Source organism: Urocampus carinirostris, chromosome 4 (genome assembly GCF_059441175.1).
Source record: "Urocampus carinirostris isolate Australia breed hairy pipefish chromosome 4, RoL_Ucar_1.0, whole genome shotgun sequence".
Taxonomy (NCBI): domain Eukaryota; kingdom Metazoa; phylum Chordata; class Actinopteri; order Syngnathiformes; family Syngnathidae; genus Urocampus; species Urocampus carinirostris.
Genome location: NC_142352.1, coordinates 13,046,799 through 13,070,932, shown reverse-complemented (window position 1 = coordinate 13,070,932; position 24,134 = coordinate 13,046,799). Strand labels below are relative to the sequence as shown.

Genomic DNA, 24,134 nt, shown 5'->3' with positions numbered 1-24,134 from the left:
GGGAAAGTGAGAGAGCGAGAGTGCGAGAGAGACAAGAACAGGAAGGAAAAGGGAAGGAAAGAGAGAGAGAGAGAGAGAGAGAGAGAGAGAGAGAGAGAGAGAGAGAGAGAGAGAGAGAGAGGAAAAGGGAAAAAGAGAGAGAGAGAGAGAGAGAGAGAGAGAGAGAGAGAGAGGAAAAGGGAGGAAAAGAGAAAGAGAGAGAGAGAGAGAGAGAGAGAGAGACATACAAGTAGAGTGTCTTTGTTTGAGGCACCTGGCCTTGGCAACATCAAGTGGACACATTTCAACCTGCAGCTCGTTTTTCTCTTGCGCTTCTCTGAGTGTTGTCTGATGGGCCAGATTCAATCCCTGAGCGGGCCTGATCCGGCCCGCGGGCCGCATGTTTGACACCCCTGCTTTACAGCAAACACTACAGAATCACCCTAAGCAACAAATTCAGTTGTGTGGACTTATGAAGCTTTATTATTTATAGAAAGTCACATAATCCTATTAGAATAGAATAGAATATAGAAAAAACTTGTTACAAAATGGGTTAACATATTGTGACAACGAAATTGGGCATGACACTCCAGTGTCACACATTCACAGTGAGGTAAAAAACCAAGAAGATAAAGGAACAGAGAAGATATGTCATGGTCGCCGTGGCGACCGGTCTGCCCCGCCCCCTGGGCACCAGCTGAAGCAGATCAGCTAATTGCGTGGCTGCTATTTAAGGTTGGGCTGTGGGTATTGGGGGTGTTGGCTCATTACACCTTTTCTTTTCTGTTATGCCTTGTCCTGTTTAGTTTAAGTCGGAGGAAACCTGTACCTGACCATTCTGAGTGTAAGAATGATTTTGTTCTGTTTTGTCCCGAAGTTTTTGGACAACTTTTATTTTGGTAAATAAAAGCTTTGATTGTACGCAATTGAGTTCTCCCTTCCTGCCTCCGTTCTGGTCCGGTCACCCCTTCCACCTCGTGACTAGATAAGGTTATAAAACAAGGAGGATAAGGCTATAGTTATAATTTACATGGTATTTACACAAGAAATAAAAGCTAGGTCGTATTAAAAGCTAACGTGAAAAGCACTTGTACTGAACAAAAATTGATATTTGTTAACATTTGGGGAACTGCCTTTATGCCAATCTTCTAAGTAAAGTTAGAGTGCATTCTGGATATTTTTCTTCTTCTATTTGTAGCTGTAATATGTTATTGCACTACGTTTCAGCACACTATTGTTACAATGCACTCTTTTTCATTGCACTATTATTACAATGTGCTTACAACGTAGCCCAGTCTCTAAGCACTACCTTGAAAATGTTGTCTATTTATCCTGACATACCTTTTATCTTATTTTTCTCTTTTAATTCTTTGTGTCTATCCTGGAAATAATCTTGTTGCAAACAATGTTCACTAACCAATCAACCAATCAACCAATCAACCAATCAACCAATCAACCAATCAACCAACCAACCAACCCACCAACCAACCGACCTACACACCAACCAACCAACCCACACACCAACCAAAAAAATCGACCAACCGAACAACACACCAACACACCAACATACCAACCAACCAACCAACCAAACTCTTTATGTCATGTCCAGCATGGTCGCCGTGGCGACCGGCTGGCCCCGCCTCCTTGGCACCGGCCGTAGCAGATTTTCTAATTTGCGTGTGTGCTTCTTAAGGACGGGTTTTGGGGATTGCCGGTTGCTCGTTCATTGCGTTTTCTGTTCTGCATTAATCTGTTCTGTTTGACTTGAGGAAACCTGTGTTTCCCCGTTAAGAGTAAAAGCCTGTTTTGTGAGTATTCCTAGTCTGAGTTCCTGTTTGCCTGTAAGCCTGTTTTGATTTGTTTTGTCCCTGAGTGTTGGACAACTTTTATTTTGCTAAATAGAAGTAACTGGTCATTACGCGATTGAGTTCATCCTTCCTGCCTCCTGCCTCCGAATTGGTCCAGTCTCGTGACACTTTAAGATTGATTTAATTTTAAATATTAATAAATTAAATGTATCTGTAGTTTTGTGGCCTGTGGCAATGCAAGCAGATGTATCATTTGATAACGAATTAGTTTGATGGCTTCAACCACAATGTTAACAAGGTTAAGGAATTTCATTCATGTCCTGCACAGAGCCCATGTTCTATTTTTTGATGCCTAATGCCTTGATACAATTAGGCAAGAAAATATTTTAGAGGGCAGCACGGCGGCGCAGTGGTTAGCGCATGTGCGGCACAGTTCATGTCTTGGGAACCTCCTGCGTGGGTTCAAATCCAGCTCCAGACTTTCTGTGCGGAGTTTGTATGTTCTCCCCGTGCTTGCGTGGGTTTCCTCCGGGCACTCCGGTTTTCCTCCCACATTCCAAAAAACATGCATTTCAGGTGAATTGGCCGGTCCAAATTGTCCCTAGGTGTGAATGAGCGAGTGAGTTGTCTGTCCCCGTGTGCCCTGCGATCGGCTGGCAACCAGTTCAGGGTGTCCCCTGCCCACTGCCCGATGATTGCTGGGATGGGCTCCAGCACCCCCGCGACCCTACTGAGGATAAGCGGTGTAGCTGATGAGATGAGATGAGATGAATATTTTAGAGGACAAAAATCATTTCAAAAACGTGTGTAAATTAGTACTTCAGGTGTCATAATATAAAACCATGCACTTGCATCTCACAGATATGAGAGGGACATAGACAATGTACTGTCTTTCCAAGTAATATACCTGGTGATTTAAATAGTCTCCGTACCCTATGGAAAAAGCCTATATTTAAAAACAATTTCATGCTCTTACAGTAGAAACTCTATTTAAGTTTTGGATATTTTGACTAAAACTCATAGGTCAGCTTTCTCTGTAGTGGACTGTATGAAGACATGGAGCCCCCAAGTCATAAATTTAATAAGACTTTTTGATCTTTTCCCATTATAAATGAAAACGCCTTCAAGAGCTGCTTTGCAATGAGGGTATTAAAAAAACCCATCTTTTATTAACTGGGGATTCTCACTTCTAATTCCGAGTTAACATCTTGATATTGACCACCCCGCACCTTTTCCCTAAATTTGCTTGGATGGCTTCACTAACAAAAACTTATCCTTGGTTGAATCATAAAACTATGCAGGTTTGTTAAGCTTTTGATTCACAGGCCAGCGAAAATGCAGCAAAATCAGGTTTTTATAAGGGTTGTAAGGAAATATTTTGCAGGGTTTATTGTACTATTTACTGTGATGAACTTAATCACAAATTGTCTATTTTTGCTGCCCTAAGATCAACGTGCACCCATAAATTACCTGCAATTGAGAAAATCGAAACCAATAAAGATTGTGCAGAAAAAATGTCAAAAATAAAACTAAGCAAAGCTTTTAAAAACGCTATATTGTACACATTCCATTAAGGCAAAAAAAAAAAGAACGACATACTTTTTCACAACAGCAGCAGACAACACACAGCAAATGCTATCACAGGGGCAGGCCACCAAGGGCTGTTTGTGCGTATGGTTTTGTGTTAGGTGGGTGTGACTGTGAGTGTGCACGACTGTGAAAGATGAGTGTATGCTGTTATTTAAACAGCCGTGTGGGCGCACAAGTCTAAGTGTCCACTCAAGACAAACCGCGAAGTCCGGCAACAGCTAGTATTATAGTGGATCATTACATTGAAAATGAATTTATTTAAATGATTATCACCACCGGGATGGGACCGAGGCAGCGTCGGCAGATAAAGCAAAAGCAGAAAATCAAGTCAATTCAAGTCACATTTATTTGTATAGCCCTTAATTACAAGATGTCTCAAAAGACTGCACAGGCTACAATTACACCATCCCCTGATCTTATCTTCTTAGGTATAGGCCAGGGGTCGGGAACCTTTTTGACTCAAAGAGCCATAAAAGCAAAAAATATTAATTTTATTTTGGGAAAGAGCCACACCATATATTATGAGACAAATTTACTAAATTGCTAAACCCGCGCCCCAGACAAAAGCTTAGTCTTCAGCACATTTATTTTTGATGATTTGATAAAAAATATGAAAAGAGAATAATGCCAGAGCCCCTGTCCCAAAATCAACAAACATACCACTTTAAACTTGTCTCTTTCTTGCAATGACTCAAGATCGGTTAAACTCCTTTTGACCCTTTTTTTCATACATTTTGGTTTCAAAACCAGATGCAAGCATTTATTTTGTAAAAACGTCACAACATTCTGAGAATAGGGAGCCTTATGTGCTTACCTTTGGCGAGAGATGGGAGGGAATGCTTGTACTTTTTGCATAGCTCCACCCATCCCTCCCACTCACCCAATCAAATGACTAAGTTCTCTTCCGGTGTTTTGGCGTATTTACAGTTCTGTGGATTCATCATAAAGTATCTGAACACTGAACACAGATTATATAGTGAACTTTTAAATAAAGGATTCTTTAGCGTTGTACAGCCAAAACAAGTTTTGTTTTCCCCTTTTTTTGTGTGACACCTTGACTGTAAATTGTAGTGAAAAACGTGCCCTATATATACTGCGAAGTGTTTCCCTAGAATTTAGCTTTGGCTTGGCTTTACGTGTACCTGAAGACGATAGACAATCCCGGTTTTGAACAAGATGGAGAAATTTTGCATGCAATGAAATTGGTCTCTGAGCCATAGGTACTCATAGAAAGAGCCATATATGGCTCGCGAGCCATAGGTTCCCGACCCCTGGTATAGGCTGTACTTGCCCACGACAGGAAATGGTGCCCCTACGACCCTAGTTGTTAAGAAATCCAACCAACCAACCAAAGTTGAGTTCAGCTGATAAATTCTGACCCCTTTTATTCATGTTTTGAACTTCATTACATACTCCACAAGGGTACCTAGATTAGGCCTTGGTGTCGGGGCTGGGTGGTGCAGTGTGTTCAAGCTGAGGGTTGCGTGGTGGCTGGTGCCGGGGACCCGGGGCTCAGGTGTGTGTCTGTGTGTGGGTCGACCAGGTTTCGTCTCGCTGTGATTGCCTTTCCCGCAGACTGATTCAGATTTTTTTGTGAGGGCCTTTTGGGTGGATTTCTGAGCCTGGCAACAACTAATGGCTGTATGTAATTAGTTAATCGCTTGAATATGAAGGCACACATCTGGAAGCGGCGCAACCCAGGGGAAGCAAAGAAAGGAAGCTGATAGACAATATGGAATTATTTAGTAAGTATTAATTGACAAAACATAATTAACATCACATAAATGAGATATTTTAGACCAGCAGAGAAGGCCTTGCCACTCCCATCACTGGATTAACCTCTCTTTTATTGATACAGTTTAAATCAATATAAATGCTCCAGTAGCGTTCCAATAGACTTGCTTCAAGGACTCCCATAGAACTGCTGAGTTCCAAACAATTTCAACTCCTTTAAGTGCAAACGGGCAACCTGAAGGTATAGCAAAAATCAGTATTAGCGTGCATGTCTTACGGGTGTAATAATAACTTTTGTTTTATTGAAATTCCTGCTGAAATATGTTGCATAGTTTTTGGTAAGTGTCCTGCAATGATGAGTCGAACAGTGCCACCTGCTGGTATGGGGTAAAGTTTGGTTTTGGCTTTCGACATGTGACTGGAAGGCGGGGTTTGTTGGCAGTCTACAACGAGCTTCCAATGGTAAGACACGATCTTTTGGTGCTCCGCAAAAAGTTAATTTTAAACACTAAAACCACAGCTGACAAATCTCTCAACATGCACAGTAATGTGATTGATGTTGTCAAGCTGTTTGGATTTATTTTCGTTTTGTTTCTGTCGCCTTTCATGTTAGTTTTGCCGGACGTTGCATGTTGTGCTAAAATGCTAATTCCCCTTATAGATCAAAGAGATCAAAGCCAGCAGAGAAGCTTACCACGTATTGTGACTCATTCATTTGCGGGTAAATTGTACCCGTTCTTTATACTCATTATTGTCATTATTTCTATTTTCTCATATATATAAAAAGGATGATGTTGGTTAAAATTCAAACTAAAGGAAAATATGTTGAATTCATTGTAAACGTTAAAAAGCCACTATACGATCTCTTGTTAGAAGTATCTTGTTAAAATGGATGTAAACATGTATTGTGATAGATAGATAGATAGATAGATAGATAGATAGATAGATAGATAGATAGATAGATAGATAGATAGATAGATAGATAGATAGATAGATAGATAGATAGATAGATACTTTATTCATCCCCGTAGGGAAATTCACACTTCCAGCAGTCTACCCCGTTGTTTATTAACAGATGAACATGATGCCCTAGGGGTGCTTGTAGCGGAGTGGATGACGTCACGCCAGTCCAAAAGTTCAACATCCCTGCGGCAGATGGAAAACTTTTCTTTGTGAAAATCCAGGGATTCACCACCTCGTGTTAGCAAGTCCGCCTCCTCTCCGATTCCCCCCGGCATTCGTGTCTCTGTTTAGCGGCGTTGAAGCCGGATTGCTCCGGGTAGCTCCGGGTGGCTACACGTTAGCGTCCGGAATGCTAAACGTGAGCCACGTTTCCGCAAAACACAGCAACTGCGCTCCCTGTGCGCGTCGATGTTTTCCACCAGCACTCGATGATCTTATTTGGTCGTGAGTTCGCATTTACCATGATTACGGATGGTACCGAAGACTTATAACGCCGCTAGCCGCTTCGCTAGCTCCGGCTCTTCTTCCACGATAGGCCCCTTCATCACGCCGGCACGAGAATTCTTCAGGGCAAGGAGTTGAAATTCCTTGAATACACGCATTTTTTGTGCGCTAAAACCCATGTCCCATAGGATAGAAGTAATCCATAGTGTAGTTGTCAAAACGGGAAGAAAAAACACAGAAGATAGGAGCAGACAATAAAACAATAGGGCAGCTGCTGGAAAAGGCAGCCGCTCGTGGCAGCGCCGCTTTGATAGATAGATAGATAGATAGATAGATAGATAGATAGATAGATAGATAGATAGATAGATAGATAGATAGATAGATAGATAGATAGATAGATAGATAGATAGATAGATAGATAGATAGATAGATAGATAGATAGATAGATACTTTATTCATCCCCGCAGGGAAATTCACATTTCCAGCAGCATCCCTTCGCTGAGAACAATACAATAATAAAGCAAAAGGAATACAATATGGTTGATATTCTAAAATGTATTTTGTGTAAACTGAGAAGAAAGCTCTTTGATATGTTTTAAAGCAGTCTACAACGAGCTGCCAACAAGATCAAAGCCAGCAGAGAAGCTTACCACGTGTTGTGACTCATTCATTTGCAGCAACTGTAATAAAAACCTCATCATCCAGTCCAGCGTGAATGTGGATCTTTGGTGGGACGGGTACACCGCGGTTACACATGGATGGCCTTTGACGAAAACAAATCCAGGCCTCCAATAGCTGGTTGCCATCGTCCTCCCACTGTTAACTTTGTGCTTTATTCCCTCGCTCCATTAAAAGCTGTGTATATTTTATGTTTCTTGGAGGCGGAGTGTGTTCATGTTCAGACATCATCATGAGGATTCGTGTTAAACGGAGTCAAGTGACCCAAGGCTCAAGTCAACAGAGCTGATGTTGATTCACCCTCCTGGTGGTGCGACCCAAGGGACGCCCCCTGACCAAGACATAACAAACCCCGCAGACTTATTCAATCCTGCAGGGAAAAGCTTCTGCTCAGCAGCGTCGAAAAATTGCAATTTTGCTAGCTTGAAGAGAAAACACACTCTACTACATGTTGCACTAGTTATAATACACAATACCTTGACAAATTCATCATTGACAAGGAGATCGTCTAGTTCTGACACTAAGTACCGTATTTTCCGCACTATAAGGCGCACCGTGTTATAAGGCGCACCTTCAATGAATGATATATTTTAAAACTTTTTCCATACATAAGGCGCACCACATTATAAGGCGCTATAAGTGCATGCTGGTTTAAGATCAGGTAATTGTGCAATTTTGTAATTGTAATCCTGTGCAGTCCTTCGAGACATTTTTGTGATTAAGTCCCATATAAATAAATGTGACTTGACTTGACTTGGCTACAGTAGAGGATGTAGTTACGTTATGCAACCATTAGATAGTGCCGCGCTAGAGGGAATGTCAACAAAACAGTCAGATAGGTCAGTCAAACTTTATTAATAGATAACAAACAAGCTTTCCACAACTCCATTCACTACCAAAATGAATAAACAGCTGTTTTATTATTTTCTCTGAGGTAAAGCATTTTCATGACACATCTTTAACATCTTTGAACAACAGCAAGGCATAACATTTTACTTTTCCTCCATTTAGTCAACACGCAAAAGACCGCCTGATACTGTTATGGTAAATTAAACGTTAGTACAATCGCAATATAGTGACACTCGTAATGTGCAAAAACAATAACAAGTGCAAAACAAAAACAATAAAGCAATAACATAATAACTGTAAAATGTAAAACGTAAACAGCTCATCCTCATGCTTCTTCCACTTGCGCAACATTGATTCATTAATGTTAAACTCTCTTGCTGCTGCTCTATTTCCGTGTTCTACTGCGTGACTGATCGCCTTGAGTTTAAACTCTGCGTTATAAGCGTGTCTCTTAATAGGAGCCATTTCAGGGTCTTTATACAAACGCACAAATAAAAGAGAATTGTTGTTTAATATTTCCCATTATGCACAGCGCACTTCTTCTTCTACACGAAAAATGGAATCGGTGGCTGCTTCTCTTAGTTGCGAGACCTTGCAATTCAATATTGATCCATATATAAGGCGCACCGGATTACAAGGCGCATAGTCAGCTTTTTAAAAAAAAAAATCAGATTTTATGTGCGCCTTATAGTGCGGAAAATACGGTAATCATCTTTGGACTTAAAGCTGGCATGTCCAGAGTCCGGCCCAGGGGACACTAACAGCCCGTGATCGAATTTTCACTAGCTCGTGACCTCTGTCATAAAACGAAAAATATGTGGCCCGCCAGTAATGTTGACGGCAGTATGAAAATCAATTTATACGAAAAAAAACATCCAAAAATATTCACCATTTAACCAGATGATGGGAGAAACCCTAAGGACACCTTGCCCCTGGCTTTCTGTGAGAATTTTCGAGACCACCCCATTTCCGATACGGTGACTGTAAATGAAAAAAAGAAAGTTGACTGTGAGGGCCACCCACCAAGACACATTACGTCTGCCTAACTCACCAAGAGATAGTGGCAGTTTTCAAAGAATATATCAAGAGGCACTACCAGATGAAACATGCTGACCACATAAACCTAACTGGAAACAAACACTGTGAAAAGGTAAGGCAACTCGAAGCTGTTTTACCACCAAAGCAGGGCTTTTTCACGAGACCCTGCGTGTCAAATGAAAATGCTACAAAGGCGAGCTACAAGGTCACAATTCTGATCGCTGAGCACTCTGAACCTTTCACGGAGGGTGAATTTTCTAAAGACTGTTCAAAGAAAGCTGAGCTGAATAGTCCGCACTCACACATTTTCAGCTTACTAAATCTGGCCTGCTTCGTGAAAAGATTAGACACCCCTAACATAGAGTATACAACAATATGGTTGCACTATTCGAAATACTTTAACTATTTTTCTTGCTACATTTACAATGAAATAAAAAATCAGGGTGTGTGGATTCGTCAAAATGACAGTCTTAAAGCATTTAACGATATTCCAATTTTGGGGATAATGCGTCACACACTTTGATCACAAAATCAACCAAATTGCAGACATCGTGTAAGGACTCAACCTTTTAGTTTTAGAAACAAATGGTTGCGGTAGGTAGCAGCAGAAGTTACATTTAATTGATTGGAAAACCATCAAATCCTATGACTTTTACTTCTGAAGATGTTTAAAAATAATTAAAATGTATCCAAAAAATGTGGCTTTTAAGGCAAAATTAAGGCAGAAGAGCCTTACTGTTCAGAGGTTTTGGGTTCAATTCCAACTACCGGCCTTATTGTGGCGGTTTTCATGAAGGAAAATGCTGCGGTTTGGACGCCTTGAGTCTCCGTAGTTTGTTTTTTTTCCTTGTGCTTATCAGCGCTCGTTTTTGGTTGCAGAGCATGATAACCTTAGTGGTAAAATGATACACACTGTCCCTTTGATCAATATTATTGTTATTTTCATGGTTCCAAGAACCTTTATTCGCCTTGGTCGTTGGGGCACCACCTCCTGTGGTGTGTCTTGGGAAAGTACAGCCTGGCAGTGCCCATCCCTTTCCATGCCAGAGAACCCATCTGGTCTGATTTAAATACAGCACCTTCATTGACTGGTCTCTGTTGTTGTCTTCGTGGTATTTTTACAGCCAAATTAAAGCATTGACATAAAGCTATGGAAAAACAGTCATAACTTCCAAAGCTTAACCTTGACGAGAACAAAAACAGGAAATTATAGTAGTATAAGAAAAGTCGGTACATCAGTGAAACAAGAAATAATAAGTTTTTTTATACTGCTAGAAAAAAACAAGTCCAAAACATTGTTAAATTTGAAAATAGTGATTAAATCGAACAAAAACGCGCTCAGGTGGAACAAGACTTTGTTGTTTTTGGATTGAGTGAATTTTGCAAATAATAAATAATAATTGTACCAGAATTCATTTTCATTCTGTGGTCTTTGTTTATCTCAGCATTCAAGATCCCAACACTGCTCTGGAACAAGTTCACCCTCTGACCTCAACCCCTCGATACTCTTTTAGGATATCCATGTTGATGGCCAACATCAGTCACCTCCAAAGATGTTCCGCATGAATGAATGAACAGAAATTCCCGCTGCTGCACTCAAAAATCAATCTCTGACTGTCTTTAGTGCAGGCGGCATAGATTCAGTTGTCCCAGGTGACAGCATCAATGTGACGTGCATGAATGGTACGATAGGTTAGCAGAATGAAAAAACGGCTCATAGATGGACAGTCCAATGTCCTAAATACAAAAAAGTCTAGCAACAAATGTGGGGAACAATTTCCAATATACACGTGTCAATAGCTCACTATCAAGAGAGCTTAATTAAATCAGTGTCGGTGTCATTGCTGTATCGGGCCACAGGCTATCCCAAATTGCTCAATTCAGATACAAACACCAGATGTGTTTTTTTGCGACTGAGTGACAGAAGGAAAGAAACATCTTGCTTTCTAGGTGGAGTGTGTTGGCTTTGAGATGTAGTAATGTGGACAGCTTGTCAGACTGCATCTCCACAGGGTATGATGGATTAGTTCCTGTGCTTGAAGGCATCATCTGGAAGTAATGTCCAAACCTTTTTATTGGCACAGATGAAATGTGGGACGCAGAAGTGCACACTTTTTAAATTTGAAGACATACCAAGAAACAAGAAATTAATCGTGTCCCAGATAATTTAAAGGTATCGCCCTGAGGGTCTGCATCTGATTGAGTTTATTTTGTCGACATCTAGATCAGCCTCGGATGTCACATAAGTCCAGACTGGGAGGTAGAATAGGACAATGAAAAATCAAGCAATTGATGCCATCCACTGATATACTCCTCTTCACCTGACTGGACTGATCATATCTGATGATTCATCACTCTGAGCCCTCTTAAGTGGTGTCCCTCAAGGATCAATGACAGAGCCATTGCCCGTTCCCCTTTTCACATAAAATTCCCAGAGCACGATTTCCTCTATCATTTCTGTGCCGCTTGAGGGAATATTGGTAGGAACCAAGGCAGAACTACAGTAATGTGTATGTGTTAGGAGTTGACTGAGGACATTAAGGTAAATGGCCCCTTCCGGAGAGAGAATGTTGTGAGGGACCGACAAACTTGGTTGTATGATTAAAGGAGCATGATAAGATACAGTGGAACTTCGGTTTTCGAACGCCTCTCAGTTCGAACAAATCGGAGTCCGACCAAATATTTCGAGAAATTCTTGCTTCGCTGTTCGGTCAAAAAATCGGAGTTCGAACGCCGGTAATGCGTAAGTGCGTACGCTAGGATGCGATGCTGAGCGGCGTACGGGTGTAGATGGCTCTTTTCCTGACCAACTGTTATCGCGTGCGGACGTGCTTCGTTTTGCTTTCCGCTTTTAATATAGGTGTACGAAGTGTTTTAGCCCCTAATTATGCCACCGAAGAAAGTCAGTGCAAGCAGCAAAGTTGGTACAGGTGAAAAAAGAAATGGAGTGCGTACAACTACTCCACCTGCGCCTTATGCTGACCACCACACAGGTAAGAAATCCTATTCATAATTCTTTTCTTTAACCTTTTTTTTTTATTTTAGCGTAATCTTTTGTACGGAAGATTACGATATCGCGAATCTACTATTAGCCTGGGTTAGCTCTATGTTTACGTTGAACATTCATGGTAAACCATCAGGGTGTTGGAACGGAGCCCCCTTTCCAATGAACCGCTCACCACTTGTTGAGGAGACCCGGGTGCTAAATGACTTATAAACGACCTAATTTTTTTATTATTACACGTTCATGTTAGCATAATCTTTCGTACGGAAGATCACGATAATGCGGACGTACGATTAGCCTACGTTAGCTTTATGTTAACGTTAAATATTCAAGGTAAACATTCAGGGTGTTGGAACGGATTAAAACGATTTACATTATTTTTAATGGAAAAAATGATTTCGGTGATCGAACAAATCGGTTTTCGAACAGGGTTCTGGAACGGATTATGGTCGAGAACCGAGGTTCCACTGTACACTCGTCTGATGAGTCATTTCATAGAACAAGGGTGCCCACTTTCCTTGTGCGTGTTACTTATAAAATGGCCATTTCATTACGTTATTCTGATGACTTGCACTAAATGAAATCAGCCAGGGATGTGCAGTGTCAGGCTGCGTGCATGCCTTTTGTTGCGTCTCCAGCTCTAGAAATTTTTGGGGTTATTACGCTGGAGCTTTCAGGAGAGATGCTGCATTTTTTTGTTTGAAACGATTAACTGAGCTGATCATACTGATTGCATTTTTGTCTTCCCCTTGCAACTCTATGTTAAGATCATTAAGCATGTTAGTCAGATCTGTTAAAAATGCTAAGTCCAGTTACCACTGCCTGTCATTCCAATGGCTGTATTCTGCATGTTAAGACTCACGGAAATCTCCTTAATCCCTGGACAGAGCTGTCGGAATATTTGTAGGAATTTCTCTCTTCTCAGGCATTTCACGTCAGTGTGTAGCAACAGCTCTGAGTGTTTGGAATCAGCCTTCTACAAATGCGCACGAAATAGTGGTCTTTGAAGGGATCTGGCGCGGATGGAACAGGCGATCTTTGTTGACACATCCATTATCTCTTTCATGTTGAGCATTTTAGCACGTAAGGCTTGCTGGTGTAGCATAAACTGCTCAGTAAATCAGGACGTTTTTGCCAGGTTTTTATGCGCATGCGTGGTGACCCATGTTTCTTAAATGATTAGATGTCAGACTGGATGCTGTGTATGTTAATCAGGTGACATCTTTTACTGTGAGGAGATGATAGGCTGACATTTCCCGCTTTACTTCAGAGCTGTAGTCACTCTCCAGCCGTATAGTTCTCAGGGGGACAACATAGTGTCCTGTTTTGACTGCGCAATTATCACATAATGAACGAACGGAGAGTCCGTCATTGCATCACGATGCACAAACACTGTCGTCGCGATCGACTGAAAGATCGCGATCGACGTATTGGGTACCCCTGGCATAGAACATGTTCACATGTCCCGTCAAAATAAGCAAACGATCGAGAAGCAAGCACCCTGTTTCAACAAAAGACACAGCACAAAGCAATGAAAGGAGCTCCAACCAGGACATGGTAAAGAACACAGTACATCCTAGGGTCATCAGCCCAGACACCTAGGTCCTACACCGTGGAGATTCCCTCAGGAAGTCTGAAGAAAAAACAATCCCACATCAGGGTCATTCCAGAGACTCCTTCTGACTCGGGCCTAAAAAATCCAGTCCGGCCTGACTAGGCCCACAGGTTTAAAAGCCAAAATCAGCCTGAGCATTGACCAATTACCTAGATTTGAGGGACTGCGCCCAAAGTAAACCCAGAGCTGCACTTCGGCGTCGAAGTTCGCGCGTCGGCTGAAGTACGCGCTGTGCCAAAGTGTTTTTTCAAGTAAAACTACTGTTACTTCCGAATAATATTACTCAAGAAGTAAAAGGTAGGTCGTCCAAATAATTAATGAAGCAAAAGTAAGTGCGCAGAACAGTTTGGCTGCTGTGCAGATCTTCCACGAAGAAAGAAAAACAAAACAAAAACAAATCAAAAAAAAGAGCGAAGCCCGGGCCGACCCGAATTAATATTGACATTTTATACCCAAACCTTTTATGGCTGGGTTCGGGCCCGGGCCCAAGATCTTACCTCTTATCAGAAGACCTGTGAAAATGCACTAAACGGGAATAACCTTTCATAGTTGGGGATGTTATTAAAAGGAATGTGGGTAACTCACCCAAAGGAAAAGATGTGGGAATATTAGTAGGAACTAATAGGTGGAACTAATGTCCCTGTGTCAGGAGCTGACTGGGGACATTAAGGGTAACACCCAATCCCGGGGAGAGATGCCGACAAGCTGGGAGGAATGATTAAAGCAGCATGAAAAGATACACTTGTTTCGTGAGTCTTGGTCATACAGATAATTAAGTTGCCTCCCTTATCTGGAAAAAGAGGGAAACAAATGATGGCAGACCTCTACGTGTCTGACCACTGATTGGTTTTAAATGCACTTGTCGAATCGATGCTAACAAGACTGCTTCACTTCCCTCCCTGATAGGAGGTTTTGACTATTGACAACAGACTGGTCGAATTTAGGCTCATTGCTCTGATAGTTAGCTCAGTTTTTACAAAGAGGACATAATGTGTCCTCAGACCCTGAAAGACTCATTACACCTTAGCAACTGCCTTTTCGGACTGTTAACATAGGGCCTACGGTTCAGATCCCACAAGGCCCGAATGAACAGACTGGAGGATAGGTTCTTCCTCAAAGCTATCAACACGCTAAACCAGTTTTGAAACAGTTTCAAGAGCAATATCCCGGTTCTAAGTGCAATATTCTGGTTTCAAGTCCATTTCTTTTCATCTGAGATGTGAATTCTTCATATTTCCTTGATTTTAATATTTGCTAACTCACAACACGTGGTAAGCTTTCTCTCCTGGCTTTGATCTGTTTGATCTCCGGCAAAACTAACATAAAATGCGACAGAAACAAAATGAAAATAAATCCAAACAGCTTGCCAGCATCATTTTTGCCGTTCCATGTATTCCGTTACTCCCCAAGCCTGCACAAAATTTAGTCATTTTATTCATCTTTAGTGTCTTTTGTCTTTTATTAGCATATTTGGTATTGGAGTAATCCAAAAGTAATTGAAAGTAATCAAGTTAAAATAACCCTACCCAACCCTGACCGGCACATGGTTGAAAATCACTGAGCTTAGGTGCAATTATAGGAAAATCGCGTGTTTTTGCGAATTAAGAACAATGAGCTCAATTATCCTTAATATCTAAGAATAGATGTGGCACAATGGTTGGGTGGTTAGCGCGCAGCCCCACGGTGTTGAGGTTCATGGTTCAAGTCCAGCTACCGCCTGCGAGGGTCTCCTCCGGGCACTCCGGTTTACTCCCACATTCCCAAAAATATGCATGTCAGGTTAATTGGCTGGTTCAAATTGCGACTGGCGGGCAACCAGTTCAGGGTATCCCCCTGGCTACTGCCCGAAGATAGCGAGGACCCCTTCTGAGGATAAGTGGTACAGATAATGGATGAATGGATCTCGGAATAGGACATTTTTATGTTGTAGAGAAAAAAATTCGAAGATCCACAAAGAAGCAGTGGTTCGTGGGGTATTAGGTTGTAGTCAAGTCAAGTCATGTTTATTAATATAGCACTTAATCACAAGGAGTCTCAAAGGGCTGCACAGACCACGGATTATTGCAAACCATAGACTATTATGACACCATCCCCTGATCTAAAACCTACTTGAGGGCAAATAATACACAGATAATGTCAACATAAAATATAGGTTATTCATATGCTATAGAATAGAAGTGTGTTTTAAACTTAAACATTTTACCTGGGGATTATTAACAATATATATATATTTTTTTTTTTTCTGGTGCATCCTAGACCAGGCTGCAGTGGCGTTTTGGAACTATCAGAAAAGGAGGTCTGGCTAATTCATATTCTAATTAATGTGGAGCCGCATTTCCTGCTCCGTATGCCTCAAGGGAGGGCATCCTTCACCAGGCATTATGTTGAGCCGAAAGGTTTGCTTTCACTCAACCTTGCTTGGCTGCTCTCTGCCCTAGCTCCTACTGCTCCCCCTGACTTTTGGATTAAATTTTTGCCAGTTATTTATTGACTTTTAAGACAATATATGGTTTATGTGTGGAGGGAGTAGCAATAAACAAAATCTCATCATGCGAGAAAGAGAATTATAGGACTTAACTGCTGGCAAGCAAAACTAGTAGTCAAGTCACCCTTAAACACAGAGTCTCAAAGGGCTGCACAGACCACCATGACAACATCCTCTGATCTAAAACCTACACGAGGGCAAGGAAAAACTCAAAAACCTAAGCATGAGGAAAATGAAGAAACCTTGAGAAGGGACCGCACATGAGGTAATCCCCATTCCAGGATGACCAGGTTGCAATGGATGTTGCATGGACATCAATAGACAAAACACAATCAATATCAGCAGAAAACATTAGAAATAACTGACAGCAATGACTGACTAGTGCCAGCCGATGCAGCAGGCTACAGGTACCAGTCCTCTGGCTCAGAACGCAGGCACGTGCAACAACTAGCCTTTTCTATAACATCCAGCCAGGTAAGCATTAAAAAGCAAGAAAACAATATTATGAGGTTGACCTGACCACAGTTACATGTGAAAAATAGAACTCGAATAGTATTTTTCCTTCCTCACAACATTGGGACTAACTTCAAAGGCCACAACCTGGCAACTGTTGAGGCTGATGCTTCACTAGCTGCGGACCTTAATCAGTTCTTTGCTCGCTTTGAAGCTGAAAGGCCACAAACAGCCACATCACACCCACCAACAACCAGCAGCAACACACTCACATATCAGGAGCATGAAGATAGGGGTGCGCTGAAAACTATAAACCCCAGGAAGGCAGCTGGCCCGGATGGAGTACCAGGGAGGGTACTCAGGGACTGTTCCGATCCGCTGGCTGGGGTCTTCACCACCATCTTCAACCGGTCCCTGTCACAGGCAGCCGTCCCACCTTGCCTCAAAACCTCCACCATCATTCCCATCCCCAAAAAGTCAGCAGTGGAAAGCCTCAACGACTACAGGCCTGTCGCTCTTACGCCTGTGGTCATGAAGTGCTTCGAGAGGTTAGTGTCCCAGTATATCAAAAACTCCCTGCCACTCACACTGGACCCCCACCGGTTTGCCTACAGGGCAAACCGCTCCACTGACGACGCCATAAACACAGCACTTCACACCGTGCTGAAACTGGAGTGTCATGCCCAATTCCGTTGTCACAATATGTTAACCCATTTTGTAACAATGACAATAAAGGTATATTCTATTCTATCTATCCTATTCTCTTGATGCAGTCTCAATCTGATGCTGAGATTTTAATTAACGTGTCTGTCACTTCTCGCCTTGAATACTGTAATGTATGGCTCTGTTCTCCCGAAGTCAAGCATCAAGAATTTGCAGCAGGTGCAAAATGCTGCAGCGAGACCATAGACTAGGACAAGAAAATCCGCTCATATTATCCCAAATTTACCTGACATGTCCATTTAAGATGTGACTTTACGGTTCTGTTGCTAACATACATACGTTTGCATAGCCTTGCTCCTTCTGATCTAACTGTTCCCTATGTTAATGCTCTGCTAGTAAAAGACTGGTCTACTTATGATTCCAAGAGCCAAGAAGAAATCTGCAAGTTTGAAAGCGTTCTCCATTCAGGCCGCAGTGCTGTGGAATAATCTGCCTTCTAAAATAATATCAGTAACTTCAGCGGAACTGTTTAAATCTAGACGACAGAAACTATTTGCACTGCTTGTGTCGCATGTGGCTTGGAATTGTCATGCTCAACTAGGCAACAATTTCCCTACTGAAGGTATCATGTCTCTTCACAATACTTGGTCCTACTACAGGTTAGGTTTGCACACACTTGACATGGTTTTTTATTTTAAATCTAAGCCAGAGGACAACCATCAAGTACAAAACAATTAGGTAAATGGCTTCATCAGACTTATATATTGGTTATCAGTCCATGTGTAATGATACCAGATAGGTTCACTGCAACAGTCTATATTTCTGTCTGCAAAACCGCTATTTGTTGTAAAATGAGTTACTTAATGTAAGTAAACCAAGCGTACTTAACAGATTATTAGAAAATCACACATAAATTGGGCCTTCATTTTTAATAAGCATACTTCATGTTTTTGTTTTAATAACACTACGTTTGCATTTATAGAGAAAATTGTAAGATCTAACGTTTCCGTGTTACATAAACCGGAGGTAAATTATTCCGTTTAATCAATTCCCTCATATTTCTGTTGAAATTTTCTTCGCACACATTTTTGGACCTTCACTTTGGATGCCAAATATTCTAGCACAAGGATATCAAACTCAGTTTTGCTCTGGGACCCAAATCCAGACTTTCTGTTCTCAGACGGGCCGGATCAGTAAAAGAATGGGATTTAGGGTTTAAGTCAGTACTATGCTTTATCATTTGGCCTACATTAGTTGCCTACCCTACATATGATAATCACGGGATCTTTTCTAAGCATAACACATTTATTTACAAACAATGGAGGGGTTTGCTCAACCACATGAAAACAGAGGGTAGTGGTTTCCATGGTTACCATTAGCAGGAGAATCCTCTGATCTGACTCAGATACAGCACCTTCATCATCTTGTTGCCATTGTTTTCTTGTTGTAAAGCGTCATGGAGCTCTTCAGGGATGAGCTCCACCTCAGTATTTACGGATAGTGATACTAGATCCTAAATCCACTGGGAAAAAAACCTTGTGTTCCAAAATTTTGAGTACCACATTGTACAATACTTTTATTTTTTTATTGAAAAACATTGTGGCGATAATGTTATATTTTCGGCTTTACAATGTATCAAAGGATCAATGGCTTTGCATTTTGTATATTTTTGAATTTGAATTCAAATTCTTTGTTTCAAATGAATGAATAACTTAAGGGAAAAGCAAGTATAAGCAAATATGCTTGGCTGACACAGCTATCGGTGTGTGTGTGTGTGTGAATGGGTAAGTGTAAAGCACATTGAAAAGTGCTGCATAAATGCAGACCATTCGATATGGTTCCTTCAAAAATAAAAGATTAATGTATTTGCCCAAGACACACCACAGGAATGGTGCCTCAACGACGCTGGCGTTTAAGGGATCCGTGAACAGCATAGACAAAGACCAAAGAGTGAATACGTGGTAGTATCGATCAATACCGATCAGATATACATAGTTTTTGCTTCGGAATGTTATGATAGTTTAACAATTGAAACCTCCCTCTTGAGTTAGTTTATATTTATGATACACACTAAGACTGTTTTATTAAATAACTCTAATTAACTACAATAACTATAATTCAAACGTATAAAAAAAACAATAGGACTATTTCTATTACAACTGTTTCAGAACAAAAGCCAAGAGTCAAATAAAACATCAGCTATGAAACAAAAATACAAATATAACAATGTCAACATGTAAACTATACTTTTTATTGCACAACATATTTCAAATAAAAGTCATAAGCAACTGTAAACAGTGTAAATAATACAATCTTAAAACTTTTTAACTGTATAAAAATAAACCCTTTAACTACAACAACTCTTATGGAGCAAAAGTCGAGTTAAACCAAAACATCAGCAAAGTAATGAGCAATCCTCTCTGACTCTGTTACGATAGTGACAACAGGTTCTCAGGTTTTTGTTCAGGAATAGTATCATGTTTACATTTTTGAATGCAGTTCATAGCTCTCTTATGGTGATTTTCTTAAATGTGTTTGTATAAATTTGCTACATTAGCAGACCGCTTTGCCACGCAAATGACACCTGGCATTGTCTATATCTGTTGTTGAAATAAATCGACACCAAGTAGTGCTTCCCGTTTGCCTATCGAGTGAATTTGGCCCTCTCTCGTGCCTGAAATGCAAGATGCAACAGCAGGCCAGGTAGGCAGGGATTCTCAAAGTATGCCTGTCAGTCACACAAAGAAGCATATACTTAGTGGGTGGCCGAGGGCTGGGTGAGAGAGAGGAAATTGGTGGAGGAGTGAAGAATCAATCCCTGCACAACAGAATCGATCCAACCCAAGAATTTGGATATCGATATTAGATACACAACCCATTGACTGCAATTAAGAAGGCAATGATGGGAAGATTCTGCACTTAATTATCGCTGAACTCTAACTGTCACGCACAGTTCAGAGGCAGGATTGATCAGATTGAAGCTAATTGGAAGCATCTAGGATGCATACTGTTGCAAGTTGCTGTAGTTTCTACAGTAAAGACACTTTTTCTTGATTAAATTCATGTTTAACAGTTTACCTCATTGTAATACGGGTGACAAAAAATGACATTAACCTGTTGGTTAATTTCACAGTTTCAGTGACAGATACATACCTAAAATTGAAAGACAGCTTTTAAGATCTAACCCTCTTCTTTCACCAGACAGAACGTAAACCTCTGCATTTTACCATCCGCACCGCTTGTCCTCAGTAGGGTCACAGGGGTGCTGGAGCCCATCCCAGCTATCTCCCGGCAGTGGGCAGGGGACACCCTGAATGGTTGCCAGCCAGTCGCTGGGCAGAGACAGACAACTCACTCGCTCATTCATACCTAGGGACAATTTGGACCAGCCAATTAACCTGATATGCATGTTAACGGGAATATGGGAGGAAACCGGAGTACCCGGAGGAAACCCACACCAGCACGGGGAGAACATGCAAACTCTGCACAGAAAGGGCTAGTATCTGGATTTGAACCCATGACCTCAGAACTCTGCCACGGACTCTGAATTTTACCATTATGAGTACACTGCAGTTGAATAATGGCCACTTTTTGATGATTTTGCAAAAATACTTATTTGAAACTGAGTTTTTGCAACGGTTGGGATTTGATCTTTTTTCATTCTATCATAAATTTCAGTAATTGTCCAGAAGCAGTGACCTAGTGTAAAGTTGTAAAGAATCCAATAAATAACTCCATATAAATGTTCATCGTTATGTCATTTAACTTAGATACAGTTAATATATACCATAGAAAAAATTTCCAAAATCAATGCTGGTAAGTAAATACTTTTTTTTTACACTATTACATTTAAGAGTATACCTGTGATTGAAGAAGTTTCTGCTAGTCATCCATAATTTCCATATGCCAAAACTCTAAACACATTAAAATGCAAAGTGATATTTTGATTGGCCAAACAGTTGGCCTTCCTCTTTGCCGCTCATCTGCCTCCGCTTCAATTATTTGTACACTTACGCAAAAGTTGTACACAAAGGTGAAATAGCTTGACAAACTTACATTATTATGCGCAGTGTTTTTGATTTTCAAGTTTCTCCAACAGCCATCATGTCAAAAAAATGCTCTGCATTGGCCCACTAAAGGACCAAAAGGCAGAAGTAGATGCTTTCTATCGCCAACAAATTTGGACCTCTCGACCCGCTAAACTTGCTCTAGAGCCACATGTGGGTATGGATAATAGAAAAATATATGGTTTCTGCTGGACAAAACAGGACATCTACATTCATAGGTAAACATTATGTGTTTCCTTTCTTGTAAGGCATTTCATTTTTTGAGGATCCAGACATATGTATATATTTTCTTGCTCCAATACTTTTTGGATTGCCAACCGGAAGGTAAATGCAGTTTTTATAACATCCACATGACGGCAGCAACAAATCATGTAAAATTAAGTGAAACGGGTCCTAACTCTATACAGTTGTGCAATAAAGTGGAAAGATTGTTTTAAATTTATAGGTCTTTTTTTTTGCGAAAGAAAAAAAAAAGTTTATAAAGTGAAGTACTTTTATTTGTTAAATAAATACTTGAGCCTGTAAATGTTTTTTCTTGAGTATTAAATAAATGAAATAATTAAAGTTTTAACTTCATAGGTTTAGACCACAGCTAGGCGTTTTTGGAACACCCCCCTGCGCAAAACGAGGGATTACTGTACTACTTTTTGACCTGAAAGTCTGCAGAACTACAAACACGTGTGGCAAAAGGGCGTACAGCACGAAGACATGGTTGTTTTCTGTGCTTGAATTATTACAGTCACCCAATGCTAATGTCACGGACGGGTCGGGGAGCAGGAAGTTGGAACTCATTTGTGTAGACGATCTGTCACTTGAATTGAGAAAGAAAAGTTGTCCAACACACAAACGGACCAAAAACAAAACAAAGCAGGCTCAAATGCAGGCAAAACTACAGACTAGGCATTTAACGGGATTAAACAGAACTTGCAGGAATCTCTCAGAATGTTACACCGAAGTGCAACAAACTCCAACAAGCACAACAAGAATAAACAGGTATCAAACAGGCATAAACAGGTTTTGAACAAGGGTAAACAACGATCTGGCCAAGGGCAGTTCCAAAAGTACCCATAGGACTAATCAGGAAATACAGGTCAGCCGGTGTCAAGGGGCGGGGCCAGCTGGGCGCCATGACAACCGTGCAGGACATGACAGCTAAATCTATTGCACCCTGGTCATCCTGGAAGGATGACCACTGGCCCATTTTCCTCATGCTGAGAATTTTGAGTTTTTCCTAGCCCGCATGTTGGTTTGAAATCAGGGGATGGTGTCATTCTAACCTGTGCAGTCTTTTAAGACATAAAAATATAGTTCATATAACTGTGTGCAAACCCCAATTACTGTTTTATTGAAAAAGTGACCACAGGGGGCTCATTCACTCAAGAAAAGTTGGAACGAGAACCCTATGACAAGCAGCTGCAAACCAGCGAAGAAGAATAGAATGAGTAAAAAGAGAGCGGAGCTCATTTATGCTGCAAACCACAACGAGACATTAAAAACGACGTCCACATTATTTAAAACCTGCTCTTGAAAGCTCGGCAGTTAGATTTTATTATTCTGATTCAAGGCTGCATTTATTCATCTGTGAGACCCGTCGTTTATTATTAAGAGGGCCTATGCTTAATGTCAGCATTTGCAAGGTAGTAAATATTTAAGAAACAGCTGCTAGTTCCAAGTTTTGCAGTTGTCACAAGAACATCATTTTCACTTGCATCTAAAACATTTAAATGAATTTGGTCTGCGTTGCATTAGATTTGCATTTATTGATTGGCTTCTAAAGATAAATGGCTGAAACTGCATCAATCAAGTTTAAATGTATTTCTAACATTATATATGATGAGGAGAGACTTTAAAAACTATATGAGAATTCACTGTCTTCACATCTGCTGTATGATGTTCAGCATTTTTTCACAAATGCAGAAACACACTTCAACAATGAGCAGCCCGAAATGTATTTTACCTTAATGAAGAGCAAATAAGCCCAGCACAAAAATGACTTCCACATTCTTTGTTTTGGGTGGCGCGGTTTGGAATGGATGAAACGACGGCGTCTCCTTTTGTAAAGTTCAGGAACGTACCAATTTGCCACGTACCATAATGAAATCTGAGAACATGAAGTTTTGAATGTACCGTATTTTCCGCACTATAAGGCGCACCTAAAAGCCTTTATTTTTTCAAAAGCTGACCACGCGCCTTATAATACAGTGCGCCTTATATATGGATCAATATTAAGTCGCAAAGTCTTGCATCTAAGGCAAGCAGCCGCCGACTAGATTTTCCCCCGAAGGCGAAGTCGTCCGCGGTGTATGCTGGGATTTATATACCGGCGTTTCATTGGCTAACCAATGTGTCAATCATCATTTGAATCAATCACTATTGGCTAAAGTTATTCGGAGGTAAAGGAGGCTGATCCTTTTTATCATTTACAGGCTTGCTTAGGCTAAAGGGAGGAAACAAAGCCCGCAATTGGTCGAAAAAGATGAATGTGAATCACACGTTTGGTTGCACTACGGCATAGAGAAAACATTTTTTACTAGTCTGTATTTGTAAATATTTTACTCTCCTGGATTTACTACACTCACGGTTGTAAGAAGACCATGGTTACGTATCATTATTGAACGTGATGGCTGCAAGAGAACTTAGGTGAGCTATGCGGCTTTATATTTTCCCGGTATCTTGTTTTAGAACGATCTTGATGTTTCTGTGATGAGTCAATTTTTAAACTAAATTCAATTCAAAGTGTTTATTGTCATATGCACAGTAAAGA

The 24,134-nt window shown here is 40.8% G+C and overlaps 1 protein-coding gene across 1 annotated transcript in view; it reads right to left on the bottom strand.

Moving 5' to 3' along the window:
- Positions 1-24,134, bottom strand: part of entrep2 (endosomal transmembrane epsin interactor 2) — a 141,066-nt gene that overhangs the window by 36,068 nt on the left and 80,864 nt on the right. The gene's annotated exons all lie outside the window — the stretch shown is intronic.